General features: G+C 56.7%; 1 long non-coding RNA gene across 2 annotated transcripts; it reads left to right on the top strand.

Annotated features, from left to right (window-relative positions):
- Positions 1-1398: 1398 nt before the first annotated feature.
- Positions 1399-5395, top strand: LOC105069745 (uncharacterized). 2 transcript variants are annotated; one of them, XR_006725180.2, is made up of 5 exons: positions 1399-1532; positions 2404-2474; positions 4198-4367; positions 4773-4832; positions 5178-5395. It is a non-coding gene; the product is annotated as an uncharacterized LOC105069745 (long non-coding RNA). The 2 variants fall into 2 exon arrangements; XR_006725179.2 differs by having other exon boundaries at positions 1421-1556.
- Positions 5396-7978: the final 2583 nt, after the last annotated feature.

Genomic DNA, 7978 nt, shown 5'->3' with positions numbered 1-7978 from the left:
TCTGACAAAATAAATTTTTTCACATATTGAGACACAGGGAAGTCATTCTGGCTTATACAAGAGTTAACTTGAATTTGATGCTGACTAGAACAGCCTGTGTGTGGCCCATCCAATGTACACTGTACATCTGCTTTAACCATTAAAGAAAAGGGCACATGGACCACAAGTAAAGAACATCCATGATAAGAATAAAGATTAGGGGGGGAGGCTGTAGCTCGGTGGTAGGGCATGTGCTTAGCATGCATGAGATCCTGGGTTCAATCCCCAGCACCTCTTTTTAAATAAATAAACCTAATTTATTAATAACCCCCCCAAAATAAAATTAAATTTAAAAAGGGATCATCTCAAAATCATATCAAAAAATACAGATGAAATGCCCCTCTTCCGGGACACCAGTGCTGGTCCTCCTTTGATGATATGCCTCGTCCCGGATGCCAAGGCCACACTGACCCACCATATATGTGCTGGCCTGTTTCCTTTTTCTTCTTCTACCTTGAAGAACTGCATCCCTGACTTCCTAACGTTCTTTATCCTGACAATATACAAACCTGTGCTGGAAACCCTGCCTCTCTGGAGCAGTTTCTCAGAGGCATCTGGGAAGCGGGCTTCCAGGCTAGTCCTGAGTTTGGCTCAAATAAAACTCGTTTCTATTATTATTATTGGTTGTTTATTATTTTTCATCGACAACTCTTGTCTTCCAGTCTCAAAGGCACCCACAGTGCTTGGACTCAGGAAGTTGCCTGGCCGGGGGAGCCCCACACAGGACAAGGCTCTGATGGCCAGCACGGGGCTCAGTGAGGAGCAATGATCCTCAGTCCCCCTTCATGGCTGGACTTGGTCACTTAGAGCTGAGTGACCTAAGGTGCTGGGGCCCCTGTTCCTTTGTAAAGTGGGGTGAAAACACTCAGTGCCCACGGGGCCCCCTAATAACAGTAACTACCCCCAACGCCTGCTCCTCTGGGCGGTGGGCTTCCCCCAGCCCCTCCCACAGCAGCCTGGACAGCCAGGGACAGGCTGGACCCTGTGTCCCAGGGTCCTGTGAGGGGGACAAATGGTGGGGGGGTGGAGGAGGAGGAGAAGCGGCGGCTGGACCTTCTCCCTGCCCGGACTGAGTGGCCACTGCCGCCCCCAGGTCACACAGGCCCAGCCGTGTCCTGAGCTGGACCCTGGGGTGGGGTCTGGGGACCAGGAGAGCAGGTGAGGGTATATTCAGAGACCCCTGTGTCCCCAGATGTCCAGCACACCCAGCCCAGCATGCTACATCTCGCATCTGATTGGGGGATGGGGTGGGTTCACGGGGCTCAGGGGACGCGGGGGTTGCCGAGCCGGTGACGGTTGGACCACAGCGGAGCCGCGCGGGGAGCGGTTCGTGCTGCGCATGCGCGCTGTGAGCATGGGCGGGAGGCCTGTGCGCCGCCAAGCGGGCTGGTCCTCGCCACGCCCGTCACCCGTCCGGGGCGGAGAGCGCGGCGCGTGCTCGCAGAGCTGGGCTGATGCAGGTCCCTGTCCAGCCCCTCCTGAAGCCAGGAGAGGTGGGGACTGCCAGGGGCCAGGAGGTGGGCAGAGTCCGGGGGAGCAGGGAGGGTCCCCGCCTCCGAGGCCAGACTCAACCCTCCCCTAGGGTTTACACTGGGAATGAGAGCCCCTCAGATCTTGGGGGACCCCTGCTCACCCCTCGCATGTGGGGCCCATTCCCCTGGGTAGCCTCGCGCGCTCGCACGCACACACACGCGCACACACACTGACTGACTGCCCTGAGGGGGGAAGTGAGAGGGATGAGAAGGAGGTTGGGGGCAGCTCTGCCAGGGGCAGGGGTATCCAGCATCGTAGCAGCATGCCCAGGCCCACAGAATGGGGAAGGGAGAGATTGCAGGCTGATGGGGGGGGGTCCCCTGGGCACTGCCTGGGCTGGGGTCACCCCTAGAGCTCCCTGGAGAAGACAGGGTCAGGGGGTCCTGGAACAGGGATGAGACCACCTATTGTGGAGGGGCTACGGGAGATGAGGCCTCAGCTCCCTCTCTGTAAAGTGGGGTGCTGAGACGGGGGACCCCTAAGGTCCCACAAGCTTGCAGAAGAGTCTGTTGGACTTCGTTCTCCATCTGTGACCCACTGTCCTCCAGGTCCTTGGAAAATGCTTTCTACCCTCTGAGGTCCTCTGAGCAGGGGCAGTCTGGGGACTTGGGGGACTAGGGACCTGGGGGTGCAGAACATGACAGAGCCCTGGACCACTCATTGGGGACCAGGGACAAGACCCTCCTTGTTGGCACCCTGGGTCCTCATTTGTAAGTGGGTGGAGTCATTGCCCTGGTTGGGTGAGGAGGCCTCACTTGTGACCTGGACACCGGGACAGTGGAGGGAGAGAGAGGAGCGAGGGAAGTTTCTGAGGCCCCTTTCTTCCCACAGGAGCTGGCAGGTCCTGCTGCTCTGCCCCCTCGGCCCTGGTGAGACCACTGCCTTGAGGACCCCAAGCAAAGGTATGTGATTAGTTTCCTGCCTGGGGCTGCGGTGCAGGGACTGACCACCAGGGGGCAGCTATGCCCACTCTACTCAATGGAGCAACTGGAGCAGAGAAGGGACACCCGGGGTCATTCTGGGCATCCCCCTGCCTCCGACCCAACAGGCACCTTTTATTACTAGCCTCCAGGCCCACAGTGTGAGCTGCAGAGGCGGGAAGGGGTCTGAGATCCTCTATTGATTCATTCAGCTACTGTGCCCTGGGCACTCACCCAGGAGCACACAGCCTGGAGGGCCAGACGGACAAAAGCAGGAAAGCAAATCCCTGGGAGAGAGAAGAGCACGTGCTCTAGGGAAACGAGTCAGGGTCCTGGAGGGAGGGCCGGGAGCTCCTGGGGGGGGGGGTGTCTAAAGGTCTCCAGGGTGATCAGGATGCTGTGACCAGAAAGACCAGAGGCACCAGCCCTGCAGACTGTGAGCAGTGAGCGGGGGAAGGTCGAAGGTGCAGAGACTCAGAGACCGAAGAGACTTTGGCCAGAGAGGAGGGTGGGACAGGAGCCAGCGTGACTGGAGAGAGCTGGGGAGGAGAGGAGGGTGGGAGGGAGGAGGCCAGGGCTGGACCCGGGTCTGGAAGGCTGACCCGCTGTCTGTGCTGGGTGACAGCGTTCCCCTGACTTAGCACTTACGAGGACAACATTGACCATCTCCGTGTCTGTGAGCAGGATGCAGGCTCAGCTCAGCTCAGCTGGGAGCCTCTGCCTGGAGGACTCCCCAGACGCTGGGCTGTGGTCTCAGTCGAGTCTCCGTCAGGTGGGTCTGTCTCTGAGGTCACTCACAGGTTATTGGTGGCATTCAGTTTGGACGGGGGCTCAGGTCTCTCCTGTCTCTGGGCCAGGACCCAAGGCTGGGTCTTTGCTCTGGCGCCTCCTAGGGCAGCTCATAACATCTGATCTTGCTTCTCCAGAACATTGAGTCAGAGACAGAGACAGAGAGAAAATAAGAGACAGAGACAGACAAAGACAGAGAGACAGAGAATGAACGCAGGAGGGAGGGGACCCAGCAGAAGTCACAACCTTTCATAAATGAGTCTTGGAAAACACAGCCCATCCCTTTTATCACAAAGTCCATCCACCCTGAGGGGAGGGGATCACACGGGGATGTGTGATCAGGAGGCAGGAACGCTGGGAGCCGTTGAGGGGCTCTGGGCCGAGATGACACAGGACAGAGGAACTGGAAGGTCCTCTGCTGGGGGGACTGGGAGGGGGCGTGGCTGTCCCTAGGTCCCAGGCAGACCCGGCCTGTCTGAGCTCTGCTCTGTGCCCCGCCAGCCCCTTCTGCGGCCCTTCCACTGCTGAGCCTGCATGAGGGACGTGTGGTCCCAGCCCACGGGTGTGCAGGCACTGTGGGTGTGTACAAGTCTCTGCACCTGATGACAGCCATGAAGCAGATGCCAGAATGACCCCCACTGTGCAGACGGGGAGACTGGGGAGGCCCTGAGAGGCACGTGAATTCTCCAGGGTCATATCACTGGTGAGAAGGAGGAGTGAGGTCTGAGCCCAGTTGTGTCCCCTGAGCCGGGGCCCAGGCTGACCCAGGCCTCCTCGTTGGTGTCACTGTGCAGGGACATGACATGGGGTCAGGGGTGAGCAGTCAGCAGCCTGGAGGGGCCCTTGGGGAGCTCATGTCTGAGCAGGAAGCCTGGAGAAGGGCACCCCAGGAAGTCACCTCACTTCTTGATGACAGAGCCCAACAGAACTTGGAGCCCAGGATACCAGGTGTGTGTTCTAGGGAAGCCCCGGTCCAGCTCACTTGGCCAGAGACCTCAAATGAGCACTATGTTCTCCTGCTGTGTCCCGATGTCCCGAGGCCGTAGCCACAGACGCGTCTGGCCATTTGCCCGGAGGCACCCAAAGGTAACACAGGGACCACCAAGGCAGCCGGGTCCAGGCCAGGCCACCTCCGGGATCCCACCTGGGCAGCCCTATGTCCCCTCCCTGTGTGTGTGGAAGGGGAGGCATGGTCCATGTCGGGTGGGCTGCCCCGAGCAGGAGCAGGCCGATGAGGGGGAAGAAGCCTGATGGGCCTGTCCTGTGAAGCACCAGGTCAAGGTGGCTGGGTGAACGAGGTGCTAGGGTGGTGACCTTTGGCCCGAGGTTCATCCTAAGTCCTGGAGGCAGACCTCACCGCATCCCAGGTAGAGGCTGTGCAGACACAGGTCTGTGCCCGATCTGGGAGCAGAAGTCCAGCAGGTGGAAAAGCATCACCTCGGGCAGGCAGAACTCCATCCTCAGGACTGCTGCCGGGCGGTGTCTTTTCAGAGCTCCGTGCAGGAGATGGTGAGGAGCTGGTCAACAGAGGCGCCCCCTCCATCCCCCTGGGTGAGTGGCAGCCCCACGGCCACCGAGGGCAACACAGGCTGGAGCGAGTACCTGCCAAAGGGCTCCCCAGAATGAGGGCCCTAAATGGCTGGGGAGGCCTTGCACCTGCTCCCACAGGAGCCCTGGAGCCGGTTCAGGACCAGCAGCCCTGCGGGGAAGCCAGCCTGGAACCCTCCTCAGTGCTGGCTCCCAAGCCACACCTTCAACTCACTCCCCCCCAGAAGGTCCCTTCCCGCCCCTGTTCTTGTTCTGGGTTTTTCTTTTTCCACTTTACACTTTACATGGTGTCTTATATTCTCGGTTCTAAATTTAAAATATTAAAACTTCATTTCACATCGTTTTCAGCTGAACAGTTGATAAGCATTAAGTCCACTCACGATGCCGCGTGACCTTCAGGCCTGTCTTGGAGCCGACTGCCTCACTCCTCAGAAGGAAGCCTGGGACTGAAAGCCATCGGCCCCCAGCCCTCCCTCCCCCGCCCCCTGCACCTCCTAATCTGCTCTCTGTCTCTGTGTCTTTACCTGTTCTGGATGTTTCCATAAATGGAATCGTGCAACATGCGGCTTTTTGTGTGTCTATTTTGAAAGAATAGTTCATTTTTGTTTTCTTTTTCTACCTGAAATAGCACTTCTGTTACATGAAGGGGAAATCCCGATGGAGTAAAGGTGGAATGCACAGAATGAAGCCCTTTCGGCAAACACGTGCACAGTCTCAGGGCAGAGACCCCATTCTAAGTGTGACAGCAGCTCCCTAGGACAGAAGGGACACGCCCAGCTCCTCCCGGGCCGAACAAAACCGCGAGAAACGCGGAGAGAGCGGGTGAGGCCGCACCCAGACCTGAGCTGCGCTCCTCAGCCCAGGAGCAGAGAGAGGGCGGACCCCCCTGCGGGCCCCGAACTCTCCAAAGTCAGTGCTTTTAAAAGGGCCCAAGAACAAACATGCAATTCCAACGAGAGGCCGCACACGTGGTCAGTACGTGTCAGAGACGCTTGACCTCACTGATGGGGACACGCAGACGTAACCACTGTGGAGACAGCACCGGCCACCGTCACACTGGCAGGTTCCTCGTCTGGAGGTGACCAGCCCTGGGGACGACGTGAGGGGCAGAGGCCCCCCGGGCCCCCCAGAGGGAGGTGTGGAGGACACGCCTCTCTGGGAGAACCGTGTGCATGCTGCGGCGCTAAGCCTAGGCTCACCCACAGGAGTTCTTGCACAGGGTTTTGAGATGTATTTTCAAGTGACCCATCACAGCGTTGGCCGAAATGGCAGGGACCTGGAAACAACTCTAGTGTCCATGGAGGGGGACGGGGTCCATCAGTCCTGGTCCACGCGGATGGGCAGTGCTATGCAGCTGCCCCAGTGGGTGTGCGGGTCTCCGTGCTGACAGGGGAGATCCAAGGGGTCCTTTTTCATGAGATACGTGTGGACAACCATCTGCATCCAGGAGCTCATCTGTAAGACTACATGTATCTCATGTCAACATGCAGACACGTGTATATGTAAATGAATCTGCATCTCAGACAGACAGACAGAGACAGAATGAAACCAACAGAGCCAGAGGGAGACACACCGAACCACTCACAATGGTCGGCCTGTGGATGTGTTGCAGAAAGTGTGTTACAGCTCAGTTGTGACAGCAATCTGGATCCGGGCAAGAGACCAAGCAGCGCTCTGAGAGTTGGAGAACTCAGGTTTATTATACCAGCGGGCCCAAAGGAGTTAACACTCCAAGAGCTGGACACCGTTTGCAGGTTTATACAGGCTTTTATAGGCTGCCAGTTTACACTTTCCAACATCATATGCAAATAAGGTATAACAAAAGTTGACTAATTAGGAACAAGCTTTGTAGAAATGGACCAATCAGGAGGGAGAGATAACCAATCAGGAGTGAGCTCCATGCAAATGAAGTACTACAAATAGACCAATCAGGAGTTAGCTCGGGGAACCAATAGATTTTAGGGGTAAGTTCCACTTTCCTAGAAGTAAGCTGTTTCAGAGGCAAAGAGTGAGATAAAGCCGCTGGGCCAGGGAACTGGATGGTGCGGGCAGGAGGGTAGTGGCCCTGCCTGGGGGTCCTGCTGGTCTTTTTTTATGGGGCTTCCCGCCTCAGGTGAGACTCTGAGATCTCTTCTCCTTTAGGTGATAAATTTTTTTATAAAGTGTGCATATTGCTTATATAATTCTAATATTAAAATCATAAATGTTATCTTTTTATCTCTTATCTATGGAGTAATTAAAGTACATTATTTTGTTTTTAAATGTTTTTTACTACAAGGACAATAAATGTAAAATAGTGAATTCTGAAAGAATTAAGAACTAAATAAAGAACAAAGTCTCCCGCCTGGAAGGAGGGCCCTAGCAGGTGGTGTCCAGGTCCCCTCCTCCTCCTCTGTGGGTGCCTGTGAGCCCTTGTGGGTGTCGGGCGGGGAGGATTCCTGGATGTGTGCTGTTCTGGAACCTGGTTTCCCCAGGTGGACAGTGGCCAGTCCATCCTCTTCCTCCTTTGCATTTTCTGTGGCACCGACTCAGAATTTCCCAAGAGCTCCTCCTGTGAATATAGAATTCATTTCCGATTTTCACTCCCATCACCGTGCTGAAGGGAATTTCTGTGCCCCTGAATCTGTGTTGAGAACAGATCCCTGGAAGTGGAGGGGGCCCAGGGAACCCCTCTGCAGCGTTTTGGAAACATCGTCTTTCTTGGAGAGCTGGGTCTTTCTGGCTAGGACTTCGCTCCCTTCAGGCTGTGGGAGGTTGGGAGGGGAGGGAGCCTTCCTTCTGCAAACCAGTTCAGCCTGTCCCCACGAAACCAGGCCCCATTGCTCTTCTGTCGTTTTGTCTGTGTTGTGCTTCCAAGGGGGGGGACACCACACCTGCCCAGGGACGGGGCACTGCTGGGGACGTTCTCGGCTAAGTGGCCACAGGGGCTGTCCAGCCTTTGGCCCAAATGGCTGGCCCCAGGAGGCAGGTCTGGGACTCCCCACTCTGCCCCCATCACAGAGAATCCTGTAGGGTTCTCATGGAGGTGGGGTGGGAGGCTCGTTAGCCACACCTTGCCCTGAGGTGTGGTCTGCATCTCCCAAGTCAGCAGCAACTTGTTAGCTCATAAGTCCCAGGGGACTAATGAATTCATGGTGGGTCCTTCCTGA

Source organism: Camelus bactrianus, chromosome 4 (genome assembly GCF_048773025.1).
Source record: "Camelus bactrianus isolate YW-2024 breed Bactrian camel chromosome 4, ASM4877302v1, whole genome shotgun sequence".
In the NCBI taxonomy this organism is placed as follows: domain Eukaryota; kingdom Metazoa; phylum Chordata; class Mammalia; order Artiodactyla; family Camelidae; genus Camelus; species Camelus bactrianus.
This window is presented reverse-complemented; position numbering and strand designations above follow the sequence as displayed.